The 26,105-nt window shown below is 33.6% G+C and overlaps 1 protein-coding gene across 1 annotated transcript in view; it reads left to right on the top strand.

Annotated features, from left to right (window-relative positions):
• Nucleotides 1–293: 293 nt before the first annotated feature.
• Nucleotides 294–26,105, top strand: part of LOC149077106 (dopamine receptor 2-like) — a 116,034-nt gene continuing 90,222 nt past the window's right edge. Inside the window, exon 1 of the mRNA XM_089242684.1 lies at nt 294–474. The gene's annotated coding sequence lies outside the window, so the exon portion shown is untranslated. The remainder of the gene's footprint in view (nt 475–26,105) is intronic.

The raw sequence follows: 26,105 nt of genomic DNA, 5'->3' as shown, positions 1-26,105 counted from the left end.
AATTTATTCGCACAAAAGGAGAGAAAAATCTCACTTTTTGCTCATTAAAGAAAATTCCGTGTGTCTTTTTCCGTACTTTTCTGTGTAAAACATGCGTCAAAAGTTATCCGCTCAATCGAGTAGAACGAAAAACTTGCTGCGTTTAGGGATAAAGCAGATCCGAAAAAGGGAAAAACGTAGGGAAGAAACGTTTTCCTCAACCCCAGGCTATCTTTCATTGATACTTTTCCTCCTTGTCTCGACTACGGTAGTATTACTCTCAGATCTCTAGTAAACTCTGCTCGGTGCGGATGTGCCATTGTTTGACTCGTGCAAAAAGTGTGTGTCTCTCTTCTCTTTCTAAAACTGTTAAAATGGAAAACTACAATTTACAAGAATTAAAATTTATATGAAAAGAACTTGTTACATAAACTGTGATTGGATAAGAAGTATTTTCTACTTATTGTTAATATTATTATCTCTCATCTTTTCACCGTAAGTTCTCTTTACATTTATTTCTTCTTTGATAATTTATTTAAATAATCTTGGTAGTTGAAGAAATTATTTATTTATGACTGGCAATTATTTACTCAGATGTAATTGGTAATGACATTCACCCTTTATCTACCACAATTAAGTAAGAATATAATGAAAAATAATGATAATAATAAAAAAATATAATGATAAAAATGTAGTGTTAATAAACAAAAATATAATGATAATAAATAATTGCTTTTCAAATTGCTTGGCAGGCTATTTTAGTTCTAATTAACACGAAAAAATACTGTTTTCAGAAAATTACTAGTACATAGCAAGTTAGTGTCTAACCTTTTACTTTTAAGTACCGGCAGTAGATAAAGGGTTGATGATGTATTATATTTGTTAATTTTTAATTTTCACACAAAGAATATAGATTATTTTTTCCACAAATAATTTAAGGACTTCAATTGATTTTCACTTTGAGGATGAAAAAACAGTTTTGTTTGAAACTTTGTGATTGCATGTATAGTATATTGTTTATATAATGAGTATTGTGTTACGTTATATGTATAATATTTTATGCTGTCTGAAAACAAGGGCGTACGCACGATCAACCTTTAAAGGGGGGGGGGGATACAATAAATTTGTTTCATTGAATTTTCAATTACTAAAACATTTCAAAAAGTCTATTGAATCTTCAAAACATCATTAAGACAACATATGAAGGTATTCTCTTACGGTATTTGAATTATTTTAATAAGATATTTACAAACATTTTTAATTTCTGACAGTCTTTTAGTGGCACACGGGCGCCGGTGCACCTCCCTTTGGTACGCCTACGTCCAAAATGAGTTTAATGTACGTGAATACGTTCTCACGATTTTAAATTTAAAAAAAAATATATCCAGAAATGTATTTATTATACAACAATTATATTTTACTATTAATTATGTAGATAGTGATATAGATGATTAATGATTTTGTTCGAAAATCGAAACATCAACCACGCATACATTGGAGGAAACCTCAAGTTGTAATCAAAACTTAGTTAGTACCTCAGATATGCGAATTAACAAAGAAATACTTCAAATAATAAGTTATGATCACTCATTTTTCTTAGATTCAGGTGCAATTCTACTCATAAATAAAACAATCAAATGGATAACAAAAAATCCTACAATTGTTTTTCATTTTATAAGCTCCAAAGTACTTTTTTTTACAGCTGTACAGAGATATACATTTTTTATACACATATATATATTATATTAATGAATAAATAAATACATATATATAATATATAATACGGCAGTATCTCTCCAACGATACCGGACCGTCAGTGATTCTTTTAGTTTCATTTTAACTCATTTATTTTCCATTAATCGTGTGTATAACCAGACCTTCTATTCACGAAAAAGAAATCAATCGAGTCGTGGGCTTCTAAAGGTTGAGAACCACTACTATACGATACATCTCGCGCTCTATTTTTTTAAACTAAGTCGTTTTATTCCATCATCCATTGGATAAACTAATTTCAATGCAGGAAAAAATGGTGAACATGAGAAAAATGCTGTAAATGATTCGCCATATAGAAATATTAGTTATACACTCGTCCCTTGGTATTCACGTTGGTTACGTTCCGGGAATGGCCGCGAATTCTGAAAATCCGCGAATTCTGTAATAACTGAAACCAAAATTTTATATATATATACATATATAAGGCATCTCGTATATACTTTATCTGGTTTGTGGGGAAGAAGTAGAAGGTAGGAAGGGCTTTTGATGACAGGGTGTCTGTATAAAAAGTTAGTTTTTGTATTCTAATAGCTAATACAATCGCTTAAAATATGAATGCCGTACCTAAGATCCACACCGTACGTGTTCAACCATGGCTCGCGTTCCGAATGTGGCCCACAACCTCAAACGGCCCGTGCACATTCACAGATTACTTGAGTGACCCGCGGCTGATTTCCAGACCTGAGGTTGAGCACCCTTAGTCTACACGTTTTTTGGGTATTTTTTCTAACTGGAAGTATGCCTTTAGGTTCAACGGTCCACCAGGAAAATGTGGCCTAGTGACTTTCCTTACTAACCTGAAGGTGCAGCATGCACAATGATCAATGGTTGATCGGATTATAAGTTCTTATTTCTTGATATATTTGACTGTCGATTCATTGATGCGGTAATAAGGGGAAATCGCAGCAATGAAGCTAACCTTTCTGTCAATATTTCTAATTTTTCTTGCAAGTTTTTCCACTTAAAAAAAAAACATTTAAACAGAAATCATGTAGAGGCATTTTCAGAAGCACTGGAAAAACCTTTAGGAGAGATTTTTAAATGTTCATTTAAAACACATAATTTATAATTTATTCCGATATGTGAATTATATCACCGCAACTATGTTTTCCAGCAAACTGGGAAAAAATCGTGTATACGAAAACCGCTAATACAAAGATCCGACTGTATAATTGAATGTATTGTATTTACGGATTCAAACTTCAAAAAGAAAATTTATGGTTATGTTTTCAAATTCTATTCTACTGATGTGGGATGTCTACTCCTAATGTTGTACTGAAAACAAACAAATATATGGTGATTTCGGTATTTTCTATTGGGAAGGGAGCAAATGAAAAGGTTTAACTTTCTGCTATTTTTAGAAGCACCAAATAAGATATAACGCAATTTATTTCGTTCAAAGCGTCTTTGAAATAAAAGAAACTAGATAACACTGTTAAATAATCATAGTAGAAACAGTTATATGAGATATTTTTAGAGCGTTTGAAAATCGACATCTGTGCCGGAGAAACTGGGATTGTTCGGATCGGTCATTGCATGCATTCTGATGGGCTAATTAAACCGAAACCAATGACCGATTCCGTACCGTTGGAAAACGATATACATGATAGTACTGGCGTTCAAGATTCGGCACACATTGCCGAAAGGTCAAACAATAAAATTCCCACACACGTACACCGAGTACCGCACTCATTCATTCGAAAGGAGAAGATACTATAAAATCTTACATTATACAAAATGTCGAAGGTGACAAAGAACTATTTACTTGATTAATCAACCAATCAATATAACTGAAGTTTGGGAATAATTATAGTCAACGGTCGTTATAACGACTCCAAGCGCTCCACAGAAAACAGACGTTATATCGAGAGTTTGGAAAAAGTCATAAAATTTAGCTCATTAACAAAATTTCATATTCGGACGGAATAAGAAAAGTATATTAGTCATTTTTATGTTAATGCAAAGCGGTTGCAATAAAAATCTTGCAGCTTTTTTAAGAAACACAGTGAAATTTAAATTCATAATAAAGTATGTATATATATTGTATTTAAAAAAAATATATTGTGTTTGGTTGAAACCTACGATTGTTTTTCAACGCAGTCAGTAACATAATTATAAACTTGTTTGTTTCTGTGATATGAGATTTTCCCCAAAAATGAAATTTTCACTTGAATGTTTCCGATATTTTTCAAATATCTTCCAAACGTGAAGGGGGAGGGGTGGCAATTTCGGACGTTATAATAGATTCAATAATTCTTTTCAGGTCAGTTTATAGACAGAAACTTACATGGATTGAATTGGAAAACATTCGGGACCCACACAATGCCGGTTGTTATAATTTGACGGTCGCTATAACGGATGGTCGTTGTGAGGAATGTCTACAGTGGAATTTAAATTTGATTTTAATATTTCTGTGTGTCGGATACACAAATTTTTAGAAAAACATTGTTATTTTATTATTGATTATTAGCCATTATTTTTGGTAATCAATTTACAAAAGGAAAAAGACAGAAACAAAATCATTCAACCCCTTCAAACTTGAGCTAAAATGATTGCTAAAAAAGTTTTCTTGATTGATTTGGGTCTATTGTATGTCAATAGCAAATAATAATTAATTATTTAATTGATTAATAATTCTGGTGGTACCTTTACTAGGAGCATTTGAATTATGCGAGCGTTCCCAGTTTTAGACTTATACCCTCTTCGCCCCAGAGGTACATATTTGTACTTTCATTTTTAACAGTTTTGAATGGTTTTTTTCTCGAAACTTGTGGTATGCGTAGAAGCATACAAGTCTAAAACCGGAAAAAACGATCGCATAATTATCATATAATTAATAAATCATACAATAAAACATGATAATTAAAATATCAAGTGTATTTCCCTCTACTTTGATTAGATAACATTAATGTTTCATTTTTTAGAAAAATGATTTGCTAATCTATCTTCATGAAATATTCAAATAATTTCTAGAAGTCCCGTAGTTGTTAAATTGGTTATCTCAGCTGTTGTATTTGCTTTCTGATTTATATCTTTTTTCACAAAAAAGCTGACTCTGAGGCCATAGCTTCTTTCACAAATGGCCGATGTTCAGCGTATATATATATATATATTTATCTGCTATCTGATTCATTTCCTCCGCCATGAATGAGAATACCAATACCGAATCACAAGAAAAATCACGATATCATACTCGCTGCACATACACAAACCCATTCATCAATATCTTCTTAGATAATGAGCTCTATTCCTAACATACTTCTCTATGCTTTGAAAACATTGAATAAGTAATAGAATGTCTTACATCAGTGATTAGTAAAGAATTACTGAAACAGTGCTTAAAAAAATATGGCTGTTGAAATTTTCATTGATCCTGAGGTTGATCCAAAAATAGAGCCAGTTATTGATTAAAATCTTAATTTGAATAAAATTCTAATATAAATAAAAAAATCCATTAACTTTCTTGACGGTAGGATTTTTCGGTCGTTTAATCTAATTGGAAAATCTATTTGCCGATGCTATGGATTCAATACGTATTTATGTAAATTGTGCAATATGTAATTATGTTCAATTAAGTAATTCAGTCGATCTCTCTCCTATATTATCAGGCACACAACAAAAGGGAAATGAAAATGTTCATTTATTCATTCAGATCTATAAACTTTTCAAATAGATCAACAAAATTTGGTGAGAGGAAAAACAACCAAACGGTTTTCGAAAATATATGAAGGTTCTTCTTCAGTTAACAAAACATATACGAACGTGTTAATAAAATAAGTACAAAAACAACCACTTATAGCTGAGGTTGCTTTTTACAGAGAAACAAAGTCTAAATGTCTATTAATTTACCAGTTTTTGGCCAAATTTGGAAGTTAGCTCATTCTAAACACATGCAATCCATAGCACTAAACACTCATGATGCAGTTAAGTGCCTCAAGTTTCTCGTATTCCCCCCACATAGTGCACTTATACTCAAATGTTTCTCCAGTCCACCTTGAAATCAAATCACAAATTTTCGCTGTTTCCATTACGGCTAATGGATTGAATACCAAAAAAACCAAAAAGGGAGGCATGAAAGCCGTACTAGTACTCTAGCAGTTTCCTTTGATGTGATTTTGAAACATAATCACTATCTAGGAATTGATTTCCGAATCAATTCCTCTAATACGTGAGTATAAAGATGAATAATATTATAATTCAGATCGACACTCGAAATCGGTCAATGAGCATTCTGTATTCTACACACACACACACACATAAATGTTTCTCCAGTGTATCTGCAGATTTTTAGCAAATTAAAATAAAAAACTGTTAATGAAAACAAAAAAATTAAATTTTCTTTCTAATATAATACGAGACGAGAAAGATTAAAAAAATGGGAAATGCAATGCAATGTAAGTAATGAAACATAACAAATGGTACTGATTAAAAAATACCATTAGCATTTAAAATTTGTACTATATTTCCAAATCAACAAACTTTAAATAATTTACAAATTATTATTCCGGAATTATTTCAATGACAATAAGTTAGTACAATTCATATCATATCAGTCAGTACAATTCATATCATATCAGTTAGTAGAATTCATATCATATATCAGTCAGTACAATTCATATCATATCAGTTAGTACAATTCATATCATATCAATTAGTATAATAGACAGTTCTTCCTATTTAATCATATTCAGTTAGTACAATTCATATCATATCAGTTAGAACGATTCATATCATATCACATATCATATCAGTTAGTACAATTCATATCATATTCAGTTAGTACAATTCATATCATATTCAGTTAGTACAATTCATATCATATTCAGTTAGTACAATTCATATCATATTCAGTTAGTACAATTCATATCATATTCAGTTAGTACAATTCATATCATATTCAGTTAGTACAATTCATATCATATCGGTTAGTATAATAGACAGTTCTTTCTATTTAATCATATTCAGTTAGTACAATTCATATCATATCGGTTAGTATAATAGACAGTCTTTCTATTTAATCATATTCAGTTAGTACAATTCATATCATATCGGTTAGTATAATAGACAGTTCTTTCTATTTAATCATATTCAGTTAGTACAATTCATATCATATTCAGTTAGTACAATTCATATCATATTCAGTTAGTACAATTCATATCATATTCAGTTAGTACAATTCATATCATATCAGTTGGTAGAATTCATATCATATATCAGTCAGTATAATTCATATCATATCAGTTAGTGCAATTCATATCATATCAGTCAGTACAATTCATATCATATCAGTTAGAACAATTCATATCATATCACATATCATATCAGTTAGTACAATTCATATCATATTCAGTTAGTGCAATTCATATCATATTCAGTTAGTACAATTCATATCATATCAGTTAGAACAATTCATATCATATCACATATCATATCAGTTAGTATAATAGACAGTTCTTTCTATTTAATCATATTCAGTTAGTACAATTCATATCATATCAGTTAGTACAATTCATATCATATCAGTTAGTATAATAGACAGTTCTTCCTATTTAATCATATTCAGTTAGTACAATTCATATCATATTCAGTTAGTACAATTCATATCATATTCAGTTAGTACAATTCATATCATATCAGTTAGTATAATAGACAGTTCTTTCTATTTAATCATATTCAGTTAGTACAATTCATATCATATTCAGTTAGTACAATTCATATCATATCAGTTGGTAGAATTCATATCATATATCAGTCAGTATAATTCATATCATATCAGTTAGTGCAATTCATATCATATCAGTCAGTACAATTCATATCATATCAGTTAGAACAATTCATATCATATCACATATCATATCAGTTAGAACAATTCATATCATATCACATATCATATCAGTTAGTACAATTCATATCATATTCAGTTAGTGCAATTCATATCATATTCAGTTAGTACAATTCATATCATATCGGTTAGTATAATAGACAGTTCTTTCTATTTAATCATATTCAGTTAGTACAATTCATATCATATTCAGTTAGTACAATTCATATCATATCAGTTAGAACAATTCATATCATATCACATATCATATCAGTTAGTATAATAGACAGTTTTTTCTATTTAATCATATTCAGTTAGTACAATTCATATCATATTCAGTTAGTACAATTCATATCATATGAGTTAGTATAATAGACAGTTCTTTCTATTTAATCATATTCAGTTAGTACAATTCATATCATATTCAGTTAGTACAATTCATATCATATTCAGTTAGTACAATTCATATCATATTCAGTTAGTACAATTCATATCATATTCAGTTAGTACAATTCATATCATATTCAGTTAGTACAATTCATATCATATTCAGTTAGTACAATTCATATCATATTCAGTTAGTACAATTCATATCATATTCAGTTAGTATAATAGACAGTTCTTTCTATTTAATCATATTCAGTTAGTACAATTCATATCATATTCAGTTAGTACAATTCATATCATATTCAGTTAGTACAATTCATATCATATCAGTCAGTACAATTCATATCAGTTAGAACAATTCATATCATATCACATATCATATCAGTTAGTACAATTCATATCATATTCTGTTAGTACAATTCATATCATATCAGTTAGAACAATTCATATCATATCACATATCATATCAGTTAGTATAATAGACAGTTCTTTCTATTTAATCATATTCAGTTAGTACAATTCATATCATATTCAGTTAGTACAATTCATATCATATTCAGTTAGTACAATTCATATCATATCAGTCAGTACAATTCATATCAGTTAGAACAATTCATATCATATCACATATCATATCAGTTAGTACAATTCATATCATATTCTGTTAGTACAATTCATATCATATTCAGTTAGTGCAATTCATATCATATTCAGTTAGTATAATAGACAGTTCTTTCTATTTAATCATATTCAGTTAGTACAATTCATATCATATCAGTTAGTACAATAGACAGTTCTTTCTATTTAATCATATTCAGTTAGTACAATTCATATCATATCAGTTAGTACAATAGACAGTTCTTTCTATTTAATCACATTCAGTTAGTACAATAGACAGTTCTTTCTATTTAATCACATTCAGTTAGTACAATAGACAGTTCTTTCTATTTAATCACATTCAGTTAGTACAACAGACAGTTCTTTCTATTTAATCACATTCAGTTAGTACAATAGACAGTTCATCAGTTACAGTTTTTGAACACTTTTATTATTAAAAGAACATTGTAATTTTTTCACAAAACCGCACAATTGAAAATTGTGTTGAATTGAAAACCCACCATCAGTCTGTTAAGCACTTGAGGGGCGGTAGTTTTTCGCTATGAAATCACCTGTTCATAATGTTTTAAAATGCTTTCCTAAGTCGGATGCAGGTTTGGTGGATGGTTGATTTGAGAAAATATCTTTTTTAAGATTCAATAAAAATTGTTAGATGGCAGCACAAAATTATTTTTTCCATTGACTTATTATGTGATCAAACTTTAGCTACAATAATAAATTTTATTTTTCTCATTTAATATCCAAAAAAAAAAGATAAAAACTTAAAAATTTCGAACTACAAACTCTCTTATTTGCTAAAATCATAAAACCAGGTAAAATTATTGGTAGTTGCTATATACTTTTTCAAAGTTTTAAATGATTTTATGGGTAAACCCTCCCCCCTCGCGCCTACTTAGAGTTAGGAAGTGTGACATCTTTTTTGTTGCTAAGCTATAGGAGAGAGGGTGTGCACATATAAACATGGGGCACATGTGAACATGATGTATTTATCCCATTCACTTCATTAAAAAATTCACAAACAATACTGATACGTGATGGTACCGTTACCATACAGTGACTAAAATTTCAGAGCAATTAGTCATTTTTGATTTAAGTTGTGAAAGTTTGTTTGTTTTAGGACATGCACAGTAAATTAGTACTTCCAAGTTCTTGACGAAAAAAATGGTATCAAAACGGTATTGAAATTCGAAGATAGCCATTGGAATTTTTAATCATGCTATTAAGGTAAGTCTAGAAATCCTTTTTGTCTTTTTATTTCAATTGAAATGGTTTTTTTTACAATTAATCTTAAGTGGGTGGATGGGACACTTGTGAACAAAGCTTTTGGGGCAGATGTAAACAGTTCACAAGAGCCTCATCTACATCTGCTTATTTGCATTTTTTTTCTTTTTTGTTTGCAAGTATTATGCTATTTAACAATAAAACCCAATTCAAATTTCTAACAAGTAATAAAACCAATGTAACAAATACAACATTTTTACCTTGAAAAATGTAATTCTATCTGAGCAATTGCAATCAAATGTGTAGTATTTATGAATAAAATAAGGCAAATAATGGTCTATGTTGCGAAGAGATAACTTTTGGCAAAGTAGATTCTATGCTCTTTACAATGAAAATACGAAATTATGTGATTATTTGGCTTTTTAGGTTGAATTGTTGATAATTATAGCGAGAAATCAGAAAAGACAGAAAGGAGTCATTTCATAAAAAATATGTAGCAGATGCTGTACGGGCTGTTATTAAAGAACGAAATGCCTAAAGAACTGTGCGAAAACTTTTAATTTAAAACTGACAAACTTTTCAAGAAAGTGGGAAGTTTGGAAGTGAAAGTGATCCTGATGAAATAATGCCATTGGAGAATAATTTTTGCAGCAAGTATGCCGTTGGACAAGTAGAATAAAGAAGAACAGCACAGTAAAGAAGAATTTGATAAGAGAACAGAAAGTGAGAAGCTGAACAGAACGTGTTCTGTTGTAAATGAATTTAGAAAATGAGCTCTATAAATATTAACTTTAAACTATAGCATCGAAGACATGTGTTAGTAAATAAGAAACAGTATAGCAATGGAAAATGAAGACTGCGTTTTGAGTATTTACGCTTGTTCACAACTGCCCCCTTAGTGGGGGAACATGTGAACAATTTCAACCATTCTTTGAATTCCTTTAAAACTAAAGAAATCAACTTTTAAACAATCAGAAAAAATTCCCAAAGGTGTAGAAAATTGGAAATACATTGGAATTCCGTTTTAACGAATACCGTTATAGCGAAATTCTCGTCTTAAAGAACACTTTTATAATCCTTCAGATAAGTTTACGTAAGAAGAATGCAAAAACATGGAATTCCTTTATAACGAAATTTCAATTTAACAAAGCGATTTCTCCGGTCTCTTGGAGTTCGTTATAACGGGATTCGACTGTATTGTTATGAATCAGTTTTTGGTCATTTTATTTACAAAAGCATTGGGAAACAGCCCTAGATGTGAGAAGTGTTCACGCGTGTGCTTCCCTCCTCCCCTAATATGAAATGCTTGCAAGTGGGGCGACTGAATTACGTGTTTTTGGGGAGTTTGGAGTCTTTCTTTCCCCTTTCCTGAAGAAAAAGACAAAAAGCATAACGTCCACGTTCTACTAATAAAGTGTATAACTACATCATAAAGATACGTCTTTGTAGTACCAAAGGGAAGCCCCCACTGAACAATTCCTATGTGCAGTACTTGTAAAGTGCCGCTGTGTTCTTTGCAGAAGGGTGTCACACTTTTTTTTTTATAATAAAATTTCATGATTTGTAAAAATAAGTTAGAAAAATAAATAATATGAATGAATTTTGTACATAAATGTTTATTGAATAATTCTCTGTACTTCAATATTTTATTTCGCACATTTTTTTTTATGTTCAGTATTGGTTGATACAAAACCGTACGAAATAGAATCAAAATGAGCTGAATCAGATTTGTCATTATATTTTTTAATAATCTCAAAGGTGTTTGAATTATTTCATTTGTTTATAAATTATCAATGAAATGGTAGTTATTACTATATCTTTATCTTTTTATATAAAACAAACTATCATCGTAAAAAATTCATCAATATCACGATATACAAGTAAACACTAGACCACCATCTCTCTCATTGAAGAAAAAATCCTCATTATATTTCACATTGATAAGGCTCAGATATTCCTTTTTTTCCAAGTCATTTTATTAAATGTTGTAGAAAATAAAAAGCTCTCCTCGAAGGGTTAATGATACTTTAATCCCAAAAAAACGAAAATAAAACGTGACAAGGAATCAAACGTAACTTCGGCTCTGAATATTTGCATATTTTAAAAAAAAAATCTAATTTTTTTCAACTTTTTAAAAATTTAATGACGAGTTTATTTTTTTTTACTCTCCAAACATTCCTAATTGAATTTCAAATGTATTTGAATTTCATGCTTTTTTTCACGCATGCAATTGTTTTTCCGAAGTGATAATTATGATATATAACGTTCTTCAAGAATTCAGTTACATAACTTATGATTTTTTTTTCCCGGAATTATTCGGTGAAGAACAAAGTTCTTGAAAGTAGTTTATTGTTTGGAAAAAAAAAAGGATACAGGAAAAAAAAGTATGAAATATCTTTTTGGAAGAAAGTCATAGAGGATTATTCCACGGTGATCCTACCAGACAGACAATATGACCTTCGCGTGTGTGTCAGTGTGAGGCTGACGACCTTTTTTGACCTCGCACCAGGCAATTTCCAGCTAGATTATCGAAGGGGAATGTCCACAGTAAAATAAGTATCCTATTTTTCTGGCACTTACAGTCGACTCTCCTAAGACGGAATATATTACTGTTGCAGCCCTGAAAGCACTAAGTTTGGATTTTCAGTGGAACCAAATGATGTGACGAATTTTAGATTTTTCAACAGACATTTAACACCTAAAAGTTGCAAACAACCACAAAATTTTGCGTTCTACTACTACTAGAACACACTTTAACGTTTCCAAAACGATCGCGATTATGCAAATTAGACTGTAAACACGACTATATATATATATATAGTGCAGCTCATCTGGCGCATGCTATCGTTTCCGGCAAGAACTTAGTTCCCTACCTAATATTTAATAAAAATTATTCGAGTTAGAGCAATAGAAGTTTATCATCAGTTACAATTTTTTTAACATCTTTATTATTCAAAGAACATTATAATTTTACAAAATCCCACCTCGGTAATAGCGTCGAATTGAAAACGCACCATTAGTGTGTTAACGATCTTCTAATACTAATAACGAAAACAAAATACGACAAGAAACCAAACATAACTTCTGAATATTTCCATATTGAAAAACAAAATCGGCATTATTCGCATCTTCATTTAAAAATTCATGTCTGAGAGTTTATTGATTTTTTTTTGGATTTTTCCAGCACTCTTAATTAAATTTCAAACGTATTCGAATTTCAAGCATTTTTGATACGTACGCAAATTTTCACTGAACTGATATTCGTGTAACGAAGTTCTTCAAGAAAAAATTCAGCTACATACTCTAGAGAAAACTCCCAAAGTGTATTTACCTTATGTTTTGACTTTATAAGGGATTTTTTTAAACATACTTTCATGATAATAATTATTTCACAACAACTAATTATCTTCCAAGGCATTTTTTTTCCAACCTAAAGCGCCGTGTAATTTAAATAGTTATTATCACCTAAATCCTTTAACTATTTTTTTTCCCTTCCGTGTTATTTAGGATATCCAGTGATATTTTTTTTCCTTTTTTTTGGAAATATTTCTCCTGTATTTCAGAGAATATTATACATTCTCTACATACTCTCGAAAAAGCTTAGCTTATTATAAGATATATTTTTTTTTCTTTCCTCCATCTTCAAACACTATCTGGTTATTCTTTTGGGATTTCAAGAGCTTTTCAGAACATCTGCGGGAAAATTAGTAGAGGATAAAAAGTGTAGTGAAAAAAAACATAAATCTATGGGAACAAAAAAAAACATATTTTTTTTAACCGCAAAATATGTAGCGCCAATCCATTTACTGATGTCTCGAAACTTTTCCCAACGTTTTCCTTTTTTTTGTTCTGAATACCGAATGGGTTGTTTTCTGGTCGAAGTTCCACCTGCAAGACATAAAAGATTCAGAACGAAGAAAACTAAAAATATATATTCAAGTATTTTTCAGAGGGCTTAACTAGCACGTCTAATACCAGAGAAGTACATGTTAATTAGCACATCTGCGTGAAATTCTTAGATGCCTTTTTCAGGTGGTCTCGTTTGAACTGGAGAGAATTCTTTCAAAGATCTTTAGAAATTGGAGAGCATAAAGAGAGGGAAGAAAAAGAAACAAAAAGAATTTTTCCCCTCAGGGTTTTAGTTTCGTTTTCCTCTTGGTGTTAAAATATTCGGAGAAAAAAAGGATTGTTTTACATATTCAAACAACTTCTCGATTCAAGATATTTTCCGCAGCTGTTATTGATACCGACGTGTGTAACATCGATATTTCACACTGAGTATGTGTTTACATAGGGAAGAAACTTCATACTCATTCGAATAGAGCTTTGTATTCCTGCTGTACAGATCATGGACAGTATGTTAACGAAGCTTTAAAGCAAAGATGTTCAACCTTTATGTGGACGACGACACCTAAGTTGTTTCAGAACGTGTTTAGGGCCACTTAAGTGATCTGTAAATGTGCCACGGACCACTTCATTCCTTTGAAAACGTTACACAGGGAATTTAAGTGCTCTGGAAGTGTGTCGTGTGTCCCTGAAGTCACTCTGTATTGAACTATGAATAAGACATCGGCCACTCAAGTGATCTGGAAATGTGCCGCGGGCCATTTAAATCATGTGGAAACGTGTCGTGGGCCGTTTGAATCATCGTCAACTGTGCCGTGGGAAACGGAAAAAACTACTAACACTTAACCGTGCATGCGCACCTCGTACACATTCCTCTACCGAATTTCTAATAAATTGGTACATGAAGGAATGTGCATGTACGTGTTGCGAACCTAACGAAGTTTGCTTCTGCTCAATGCTTGTTATGTGTAGTGCTGCCATCTGCCACGAAATATTTGAGGTTAGGTGTAATGATTGAATAATTGTATTGTTATAGGCCTGTTGGTTTCTATGGCGAGACGTTTTAGGTGATTTGAAACTGCACCACGGGCCACCTAAGTGCTCTGGAACGGTTTCGTGGGCCACTCAAGTGATCTGGAAATGGGCAGTGGGTCACTTAAAACATGAGAAAATGTGCTGTTGGTAGCTCAAGTCATATTTAACTGTGCCATGAGTAACCTAAGTGATGTGGAACTGCACCACTGGTCACTTAAATGTTTTAAAACCGAAGGAATTCCAGAAGTCTTCCGCATTTATCCCGTTGCCGAGATCTCTTCCAGCCTAGCTTTATGACAGAGTCTACAGAATCTACTGTTTTGTAACTGCGTCATGGGTCACTCACGTGATCCATAAATGTGTCGCGGGTAACTCAAGTGGTATGGGAAAATTGTCGCTTGATTGATTTTTACAAGATTGGGTTTGAGGTAACGGGCCACATCAGATGACTCCAAAGGCTGCATTTGCCCGCGGGCCATGGGTTGAGCATGTGTGCTTTATAGACATCGCTACTAGAACAAAATTAAGTACTGCGCATGAATAGTGTTATATACGGCATAGAGTTGTTCGTTTTGTCAAGGAAATAACGCATACATGGACGTACGCTTTTAGCTTAGCCTTTTTTTGCTTGGGGTCAAAAATATGTAACTGTTTCGACTCTCAGCAAGTGCGAGTGATAGCTCTTTGGTTTAATTCGTGCCCAGAGTATTGTCGCATAAACTCACGGAGCTTCCACGAATACAGATTGATTCAGAACTTCATGGAGAGGCGGAACACATTTCAACAAGCAATATTCGTAATTGTAATGCAACCGGTGTATTGTTACTTAACGCATAAATCGCTAGTGTTTCCACTCAACTTCATTTCTATCGTGGGTTTCTGTGGTCTTGGATGGTTTCACAAATCAGGAGAAGGCTGGAATGCGTTTTATGTAGAATGAATGCTGTGGATGGGAATACTCTGGAAGCGCAATGATTGTAGTGGTTATATTGTTCCGACAAAAAAGCGTGCCTGATCGAAAACTCTTTGAGCAATTGCACCGGTAGCATTCTCACATTACTGGCACGTGCTGTTTCCTGTTGCTGCTGACAAAGAAACCCATTTCGTACACATATTTGTACGATTGTCCGAAGGCTTTCCGATTTGTCACACGTCTTGTCGTAAAACCTTTCCGGAGAAATTTTTCAGGACTCCGGAGCCTTCTCGTCCGGAACACCGCACATGAAATGCATGTCCACGTTCTTTTTGATTCGTGAAACTAGCCATCTCTCCGTTTTGCAATCAACGATGGAAATGGCTATAAATAGCAACACCAGCCCTTTATATGCGTTCAATGACGGGGCCGTCTAGCGCTGCACCGCTTACGTTACGAACGATGATTGTATAACGAAAATTGCCTTCGATTTTTTCCATCATTCCTTGAATTCTGTCCATCAACTCTTACTGACTCTGTATGTTGTGATCCTAATCCCCAGATCTCCCCTTCTTGGACGTTTGGTTTGTATTGGACTCGTGTGAAAATTTTATCATGTGTATTGGTGTACTTATGTTGAAGCGAAAAGCTAGTATAATGCACACGTCAGTCCTCAGTTCACTTGAAACTTTGTGTACGGCAGTTATGAACAAGGAATCTCAAGATTCCAACTTGTGATTAACAGTGGATTAACCTCCATATTCACTAAGGCAGATAATCTTCCGTGAATTAAATATTTTGATAATATTCTGAACATTCGCTCTCCGATACTCATCTTTGCAATGACACAATTTCCTCTGATGGCGATAAGTCTCACAGTTTTCTACTATCGCAAATCTTTTTTCTATCATCTTCATAGAGTATATACCAAGTTTCATCTAAATCGGTCGTTAGAGAAAGAAAGCAAAACGAGTGTCTAAGAATCGTCGGTTTGATTATTACTACAGGTTAATTACACATTCCGCACTGACAAAAAAAAAGTGAAAGCACTTTTCTTATCCAAAGGATTTGAGATTATGCAGGGTGTATAGCTGAGTCCCCCCTTGCCGCAATTACTGGTGAGCCAGTGATCCTAGAGACATACTTCCAATTGGGAAATGCAGTCAAATAACATGTAGACTTCAGATACGTCATTCATGTTGTAAGGGTTGTATAGTTATTACAATAAAAATATTAACTTATACGAACAACATGTCCTCAGAAACTCAATGAGGAAGTTGGTGCGTTGTCTCTCCCAAGGCCAACAAAAAAAAAATTCCACGTTTTCAAGTGTAATATTCACTGAGATATCTCTGAATTCAAATGCATATTCAAGAATTTTATAATTCGTTTCAAGAATATATCGTTTCAAAATTAAGGCTATAAGTAGAATTATGCACATCATTATTGATTTTAGAGCAATGATAACTATGCAGAAAGGGCATCGGCATCAATTAAAAAAGGAGGAATCGGTTCTACCAGTGTTCTGCAAGGTGCTTTCCACAAGAACTTGGACTAAAATCATAAAAAAAAGAACCCAAAAAATGTAGGTATAGCAAGAAATAGTTTATTCTTTTTCGAAGTATTTTCTCTCAGATGATAAGCAATGATCCCATCGTTCACGCAATAAGAAAAAAATCTGGATAAAATCGAAGAAAAGTTGCGAAAGAACACCATGAACCAATGGACAACGTCGCTTTCCCCTCATTCAAGCTGTTCTAGCCCAACTTCTCTCAGATTTTGTGATTCAAATATTAGCGAATACTGCAAAATTAGGAACAACGCAGTATTTTTTATGCTGGCCTCAAGGAAGACAGGGCAATAAAGTTCTAGTTGGGTTTTTGAGGACAGCGTGTTCGTATAAAGAGTTATTTTTATTTTAATAACTATACAACCCCTTTTAACGTGAATGACGCATCTGAACTCTACACGTTATTTGGATATTTTTTCTAATTGCAAGTATGCCTCTAGAATCAACGGTTCACACCAGTAAAATGCTACAAGAGGAATTAAGTAATCGTCGTGTTTAATAATATCGGAATCGAAATTTTCCATGTACTTTGTACTCGCACTCGACGTTTGAGTAATTAATTCGTAACATCTATAAACGGGATTAAAATACAATGTTTGCTTTCAACACGGAAAAAGTTCACAGTATCATTCTGTACAAATATGCATACTGAAATTATATAATTGAGAAATTACAAAGATAGAATGTTGATCAATGATCTTTATATAACTGAGATTAATTTCAATTATTATTGTTTTATACAGGAAAATCAACCAAAAATAGTAGTATTAATGAAATATTTGAATTTGTTAGAGTATATCCTTTCATTCATGATTAAAATGAACAAAACTGATGAGTGATTAAGAAATTATTTGCTTGAGCATAACAACACGTAACAGTAATTTATAAATAAATACGTAGATACTTGTTTAACGGATATATTTATGAAACTAAAAAGGGTCACCAATTTGGGAATTCGCATTGACGAGTGGCTTAGGTTTTCTGAACATTGTTCAAACGGTGGTCAAAAAGGTGAATAGAATGCTCGTGAAAAGGTGAAAATCATGAAGAAGGCATTCTTCCGTTTTTCAGAGACTTAGATCGTCCTGGACTGGACCATGCTGTAAGGTTTTGGAGACCATACCTACAGAGGGACATGGACTTGGTTGAAGGGGGTTGAGAGAAGAACTACGCGTGTCCTTCTTGACACACGGGGCTTGACTTATGAAGAGAGACTTCAATTTTTGAATATGTTTATATTAGAAGAACGTAAGTGTCGGAGGGAATGATATGATCGCAGAGCTCAAAATTTTCAACGGAATTGATACGAGGGACCATGAATTATTTATACGCCGTCAATCGAATGCTTTGACAAGGGGGACACCAGTATCGATTGGTAACGGACAATTCTAGGTTGTAGTGTAGCAGGGAATTTTTCTCTAATGGAGTTGCTAATAAATGGAATAGTTTATTCCCGGAGGTAATAATTCTAACGCAGTTGACACGTTTAAAAATAAATACGATAAACATGTTTGGGTAAATCGAGAGGTTTTCCATACTTACAGTAGAATAAGACAAACATAAATATTTTTTACGGGCATTGCATAATATTTTATAGTTTTATGCTTGCATTTTTAATTGGCTCGCTGTATTTTAGAAACATATGACATCAATATTCGTTATGGACATCTTTTTTCTCAGCCACCTCGTTGGGCATTTTGTCGGTTGTGGCCTTGTATTTGAATTTATGTATGAGAAAAAGGATGGCCGTGGAAATAGGAAGGTAATTAAGTATAGGAAGGTAATTTTTTTATTTTAATAACTGTATCTGCAACCGCTTGCAATGTGAATGACGAATCTGAACATTACACGTTATTTTGATACTTTTTCTAATTGGAAATGTGCCTCTAGGATCAACGGTTTACCAGTACTTTTGCGGGGCAAGGGGACTTGGCTGTGAACCCTGAATAATTTTGATATTCTCTGAATCAAAATTTTATTCACGTTTCTTTCTATCAATAAATCACTGAAAGAACGAAAATCACTGAAACGAATTTTCGTTCTCGAGCATTAGACTCGCAGAGAAGATGCTCAATGAATCTATTTCAGGCGTCTCTATAAGAAAAAGCAAGTTCTACAGAGGTGAACACGACTAAAAAGAGTGTTTGACTTCCTGGCGTCATCTCAGACATCTTAAAAACTTCTAAACAGATGCAAATGTCAAAAGATTTCGTGAAAACGAATAAAAAGGGCTTTTGAAGTGATATCGATGGAGTTCTAGAAGACAGGTGTGTTGTGCAGTCATGCCCACCGATTCGAGCTCTTCGTCTGTGTTTGCGTCTGTTCGGAATGCAGAATGACGGTAGGAATGAGCTCAGGCGTCGGAATCTTTATTTGAAAACGCGTCGACTTCTGGTAAACACACATCACATATATATATTTTTTATGCCTGGATTATACGTATATTTTCTTCCAAAACTGATTTAAACATCATTTCTGCATCATGAATTCTTTTTCGTCTAAAAAAACGCATTGATTGCTTTTGAAGTTCAAATCGTGAGGAAAATAATTCCGAGAATTTCGTTCAGAGAGTTACAAATGTGATGTGTACGCCGCTTGATGTGATCACATCGTGAGTCACGGTTTCCAAAAACAATAACCGATTGATAACTGTAATTGAAAAAAATCCTGGTTGTAAGGCGTAGTGACCACATGACCCAGTTGGTCGAACGGAACGGTGGAAACGGAGCAGCTCCGTTTCACTTTCTCCACATAAAAGGTTTCCAAATGTTGACTCATGCGGTTTTTTTTTATACCATTGTAAAACAGGATTTTGTCCTCTTTAAACAAAAAAAAAATGCATTTTTTAAAAGTTCAGATTTGGTGAGGACTTAGAATGGGGAACTGTGTTTAATGTCTATAGCGAATTACGATATTTTTCATAATGTATGGTGTGTTCCATAGATCGATGCAAGACAAATCGCGAAAAAATCTAGGTGCCAGAACAATTTTTTTTAGGCGCCAACATTTTTTTCTGAAGAAAAACGTTCAAAATAATTCTTCTTTTGACTTTTTCAGGGGGCATAATCACCCTCGTTCATTTTGACAGATATGTTCCTATAAATTTCAAACATTCTGTGCTGTAATTTAGCCTGTAATTTAGTAACTACACAAAGGAAATGTTAGGTGCCGATATAAATTTTTTAGTCGCCATAGTGACCTAGCGCCTGGGATTTGTCCCGCTCTGCCATAGATCCGTTGATGAAAATCTTTCATCCGAGGAACTGTGAATCTGGTCAGTTGAAACAAACTGACCAAGAACTGAAAAAAGGGGCTTTTTCTTATGCATGCCTTCCCTATAGGAGAGAAATTGCAAAAAGTGAACGAGTTAGACAAATGTTTATCAAAGTAAGCATCGCAAACGTTTGTCAGAGGCGTCACGGCCAGCTGCAGACATTGATTTACGCGTGCCAATTTATACTTTTATAATGTATAAAATATCTACTAAACTATTCTCTGGAGAGCCTCAGAGCAACCATGTATTGGAGATGGGAGCCACGGGTAACAAAGATTTGGGAACCATTGTTTTAGACAATAAACTACAGTAAAAAACCATCCCCAAGCAATCAGAAAATAACATTAATGCAGCATCGGAATCCATATCTGATTCGCTGAATGTTGATGAGCTAATCAGATGTCTGCAAGGATAGGATCATTTATATAGAAATATCTATCATTCTCACCAGCTTGACTTGACAACATTCGAAGATTTCTATCTTTAATAATGGCTCGCGTAAACCAGAATGTAGTAATTTCTAAAAAAGAAACAACAATTTTAAAACATTTTCTTGGCATGAACAGCAACTAAAATACAAATAATAATGAGGTAAACAAAATAAAAGTTATTCAACTTATTTTCGGCTTGAAAACAGTTGATTTCTTTTTTTTGTTTCAAGCATAAAAGTAAATCCATTAATAACACACGAAATGAATAAAACATAATTAACGTTCAACGTGATTTCGTTCAGACAAAAATCATTTCCGAATCGAGAATCTAGAGCAAAGATTTTATTTATTTTTTCCCTTTTTTGTTAACATTCATTGGTTTACTCTGAAATCATTTTATTAGTTACTTTTCTGGACGTATTTTAATATGCCAAACCGATTCCTTTTTTCTTAGTCATTTCGATTTGCATGTGGGACTTTAATTAAGATTCGAATCAATGTTTCACTTTATTTATTTATGTATAAATTTTTTGGCAATAAATGGGGGAACTCGAATGTTCATTACTCGCTCCAAATATTCGATGTTTTAATCGACTTCTTCTTCCGCTCAAGTTTGTGCTGGTTTTTTTGTTCCTCTCTTCATAACAGTTGTCTTTCTCGTGGGAAAAAAGGAACCTACGCCCACAATCTGATCTTTCTTAGCCATGAAATAATCAATTCGCTAAGGGAGAAAAAAAGGAAATTGTTTAAGTAAAAATGTGGTATATGTGTTCAGGTGAAATCTGCATACAAAAGAAACGTCTCATTTAGGAATAGTTAGTTATTAAAATATAAGTCTCTGAAATGATAAACATTATTTTCAGACCAGTTTCGTTCGTCCTTAATTTCCCGTAAGAAATTGTAAGAATTAGGAAGAATGTGTTTAGAAGAGGAAATGTATTTCTTGCTGTCTGAACTGTCTATTTATTCTTTATCTCTTCATCGGTTTGATAAATTCTCATTTATTTGAATGCAGTGTCTTCAAAGCGTATCTTCAAGTTTCCTTTCAATTTCGTGCAAATTTATTTAGGGTGCATTCAAGTATTACGTAAGCAGATTTTCAGGCATTTTTGACCCCTTCCCCCCCTTGTCAGCAAAAGTCAGCAAAACACTGACCCCCCCTCCCCCTGTCAGCAAAATTTCGTCAGCAGCTTAGAATATTTCATATCATCATAAAGGGGTGGTTGATGGCGTAAGCAATCATCATCCCCTCCCCCTTGTCATCAAAAGTTAGCAAATCCGAAACTTCCCCCCCCCCCCCGATGCTGACGTAATACTTGAATGACCCCTTATATATAGTGAAACCACCCTACAACGATACTTGATATAGCCCCCGACAAAGATAATTTATCAAATCTTGTTTGAAATCGCCTATGGAAGGGACCTACGGGTCGCGACCCGCACTTGAATCACAAGGGCTTCAAGATGGGTCGTGTTAACCCTTTTCACAGCAGAGTATTCTTGAGCTATAGGGCGCGACCCGAAATTGATTCGTTAGGGGCTGCCAAAATGGGTCATAAAAAAGTTCTTACGGCAAAAGGGGAATTCTTCAGCTTTTTCTTTCTTTCTTTCCGAACGAGCACAACTCCGGTCTATTGCCATAGGCAATTAACTACCGATTGATTTGCGCCGGAAGGGTGCCTAACATTCTAATGAGTATATAGTGCCGTGTGTGAAATTTAGTTTAAAAATTCTCAGTCAATTGAGATGTTTGAATATTTGTACTGTTGTAGGGCTGGGTCCTGGAAATTCGAGAACGTCACTTTGACCACTCAATCACCACAATTGTTAAGTTAATAACTGTTACATTTTTGGTAACGCTAAATACTAAGTTTAAAACTGATAATATGACGATATATAATAATACATGTACTCATGAAAAATTTTCAAGTGAGTAATACATTTAACTTTTTCCGATGAAAATACACTGAAATATTTTTTCGATTAGTCATACAAGTATAAACTTTTCTAAAAATCTACTAATATGTGAACTCGGGGCTATACCATGTTGATTATCAAAAGGTTGCCAATACCAAATTATTGTCAACGTGAAGTTGCTATTATGACTCCCATAACATGTGTAGTATGCAATGATAATCCATCTATATAAATACTAGGGTTATAAAAAATATATTTAATTTTTTTTTTGTTCTTAAAATTTAAAAATTTCGTTTTAAATGAGATTGAGAGATTCTCAATAACATAACTTTTTTCACCACTTTATGAGCTGAAATCAGTTTTTATCACAATTTATATATAGATGTCATGCTATTGTATCATGTGCGAAAGTTGTTAAAGATGCATTTTTGAAAATTCACGATCAGCAAAAACTTTTAGAGACAAGTAAAACGTTTCAGAGGGGGATAGTATATATATAATAAAAAATATGTGTTTCAAATTTGAAATAAATGAAAGATTAAATAATATTCTCGATATTCATATTTCTACTAGAGTATAGGTTTTCACCACGTTAGACGGTAGGGGAACCCTTGAACAATATATGTTCAATCCATGGCCCACTGGCCATATGTGGCCCTCGGACTCGTTTGATGTGACCGTAACATTAAATCTAATTTTGACAAAAATGAACTAACGACACGTTCCCAGATAACTTAAGTGACCAGCTGCGCAGTTCCAGAGCACTTGAGCGGCCCGCGTTACATTTATAGATCACTGAAGCAGCTCACTGCTCATTTTCACAAGATAAAGAAGGGACCCGTAAAACATTTCCGGATCACTTGAATAACCAGCGGCGCAGTTCCAGAGTACTTGAGCGGCCAACTGCACATTTGCAGGTCACTTAACAGAGCACCTGAGTTACCCGCGGCATATTACAGATCACGTAAGTGACCCACGGCACATTTGCAGAACGTGATCTGTGACAGTTGTGTTCCAGATCACTAAAGTGGCTCGCGACACTTTTTTCATACCAATTGGCCCGCATTTTCTAAAAGGTTGAGCACCCTTGCCTCCTTAAACTACGAAGTCCGCGTGCGGACAACGTATGCCGACAGTGACAACGTGTGTATGATTGATATCATTCAATCATTACACTTCACTCATAGTTAAAAAAACTGGCAGCAGATGGCAGCACTACACATAACAAGCAATACACAGAAACAAACCTCACACGTCAGGTTTCACTACACGTACACGCACATTCCCGCATGTACCAATTCGTTAGAGGTTCCGCAGAAGAATATGGACGAGGTGCATGTGTGGTTTAGTAGTAGTAGTAGTAGACAACGTATGCCATCACTGGTACTCAGGGAATTAGGTTGAGAGAAACACTACTCTGCAGCTTCCTCACAACTTTATATTTTATAGTTTGAGGAGCGTGGAGCGATTCGAATTCAAACTTCCTCGATGGAAATGTCATACTTCAGTTTTCTATGCATGAAACTCGAACAAAACATCATATACACTTATTTATTTCACTTATAAAATATTCAATTCGAATCCCTGCGCTTTAGTAGCTGGTTATAAGAATAATGTAAGAAAATATAATTTTTTTTCTTGATCATTATTCGGGTACTTTCGCGACATGAGAAAACAGAACGAGTCTGATCTCATTGTGAGATCACAAAATGTTTAATTTTACGATATGAATATATATTAATTATTTAATATTACGCCACTATCCACATCTCATCCCAATGTTCACATTCAGTTGCTTTTTCAAATACAGTTATGCGCTGAACAATAGTTATATATCTTTGAGTTAATGTTCAGCAACTGATATTCAAGCAACGATAACGAAAGAATAGCGATCTCGACCGTTTTAAAGCACTTTTATAACGACACTCATTTAACCGGATACACCATTAATGCGCGCTCTGCGATATTCTCGGCTACGTTTTAGCACTTGGCTGCTTCTTATTCATCAACGCTTTGTTTGCCCGGAGAGTAACTTATTCGAGTTCGCGAACCTCTTTCTGGGCTTTCATTAAGTCTAATGGACAAAGTATATTAACGTTTTAGTAAGGCGGGAACAAACCCAATCTCTAACCTAGTTCGTTGCTCGCGAAAGTTTGTTTCCCATCCTAGCGAGGACATCGAGATTTACTAAGCCGGACACATCACAATGTTTGTTTCCTCCTCCTCCTTTATTCGTCCAACTGGGATCCCGTTATTTCTCACGAAAATCACGTATTGTTCAGCCTAAATGCTGCCGTATGCATTACCTGAATGTGACGGTGTCTGGGAATTTGTCGGGGATAAAGTGAAGGATATGACTGTTGGGGGCAGAGATAGAGCGTACCTATGCATACGAGCACACATAATAGCATTTTTGTTGGTGGGGGAGCTCAACGCTTGGCGCCGATTCCACTCTACTCTAAAAAGCTCCATCATACTTCAACCGCTAAGAATTTGCATATAAATTTGAGCTGGAAAATTTCTGGGAAAGATGAGAGAAGACTCACTGATGAATGCCTTTTCACTCATCTTGGATAGGATTTCAACGTACGCGAACTCCCTTTATTCCTTTTGCGAAAACGCACTCAGTAAATGTACGCATTCGCATATACGAATACACATACGCTCTCTCCAGCTCCAGGGTTCATATGAACGCCTATTATTGTCGCAGTGTTCATTAGATTTGAATATATTAGAATTTCTAAAATATTCATTATCGTGACGTATCATGGGGCTTCGAACTCCAATTTCGCTTCTATGAGTCACCCTCACGCAGTCATCGGAAGAATCTTATTATGTCGATGAGAGGTTCATCGAAGAATGAATCTGAATGTTTCGTCTTTCAGGATAACTCGAATTATCTGTCAGAGTTTATTGTATAGGGAAAATTATACGTGTGGAGATTTTATTCTCTCATCTTTTGACCTGTTGTCGCATCTATCCACAAACAGATCGTAGATAATAGTATGATACGATGTTTTGAAATTAATTTGACTAAAAACGCGTATTCCAGTCATTCATGCTGATTGCATAACTAAGGTAATTTTTCGTTCAAATATTTTACTGAGATAATTTCTCACTGTGGAAAAATATGTACGACTTTCGCGAATAAAAGGACCAAAGGACTGTAAACGGGAATAACTTTTGGAGGGGGGTGATCAGGGTTTGATAGAAGCAGAATAAAACTCGAGAGGAATTTAGGGTAAAAAATCTTCAAAAAACATTTTAATGAAACATAAAATATATAGAATACACAGGTATTTACTTTGGATATTCCATTT

Source organism: Pholcus phalangioides, unplaced genomic scaffold (assembly GCF_987345545.1).
Source record: "Pholcus phalangioides strain wild (caught in Gottingen) unplaced genomic scaffold, Ppha-v1.0 ptg000015l_1, whole genome shotgun sequence".
NCBI classification, from domain to species: domain Eukaryota; kingdom Metazoa; phylum Arthropoda; class Arachnida; order Araneae; family Pholcidae; genus Pholcus; species Pholcus phalangioides.
Note: the sequence above shows the minus strand (reverse complement) of the source record. Positions and strands in the feature narration are given on the sequence as shown.